The sequence below is a fragment of the Pteropus alecto genome, unplaced genomic scaffold (genome assembly GCF_000325575.1).
Source record: "Pteropus alecto unplaced genomic scaffold, ASM32557v1 scaffold206, whole genome shotgun sequence".
NCBI classification, from domain to species: Eukaryota; Metazoa; Chordata; class Mammalia; order Chiroptera; family Pteropodidae; genus Pteropus; species Pteropus alecto.
The window spans coordinates 2,942,773-2,943,322 of NW_006438906.1; the positions used below are offsets into that span (position 1 = coordinate 2,942,773).

At 45.5% G+C, this 550-nt stretch overlaps 1 long non-coding RNA gene across 1 annotated transcript in view; it reads right to left on the minus strand.

Annotated features, from left to right (window-relative positions):
- The window catches only part of LOC112483105, a 6,047-nt gene that overhangs the window by 4,755 nt on the left and 742 nt on the right, over nucleotides 1–550 (minus strand). The window contains exon 2 of the long non-coding RNA XR_003047507.1: nucleotides 319–446. This is a non-coding gene — a long non-coding RNA (uncharacterized LOC112483105). The remainder of the gene's footprint in view (nucleotides 1–318; nucleotides 447–550) is intronic.

The following is a 550-nucleotide window of genomic DNA, read 5'->3' on the forward strand; positions in this document are numbered from 1 at the left end:
CCTGCTGAGCCAAGAATTGACCATTTAGTGCTAACTCATGGAGAGGAGCAGTGCTGGGGTGCTGGAGATAGGACTTGAGGGGCCTGGGCCACAGGGTGAGCATTCAGGGGCTCAAGGCGGCAGCTATACTGGCCTTTTAATTATGTACTGTTGTGTAAGAAACCTCCCCAAAACTTAATAACTTAAAATAACAATTTATTCTTTCTAATTTTTGCAATGTTGGCTAGTTTCATCTGAATGGTTTTTCTGCTTCATGTGTTGTCTACTGGAGTAGGAATGTCAGAGATGACTTCTTCAATAACATGTCTGCTGTCTTACCTGCGATGGTTGAAGAGATGAGACCTGGCTGAACATCATGCTCTCCATGTGACCTCTCCCTATGGCTAGCTTGGTTTCCTCAGGGCTGTGGTCTCAGGATATTGGGCTTTTTCTATGACGAATGGCTTCTAAAAGGGTAGAAGCAGAAGCCATTAGTTCTCTTAAGGCCTTGGCTCAGAAGTTTCATAGCATCCCTTCAGAGCATTCTTCTGGTCAAAGCCAGTCCCAAGGC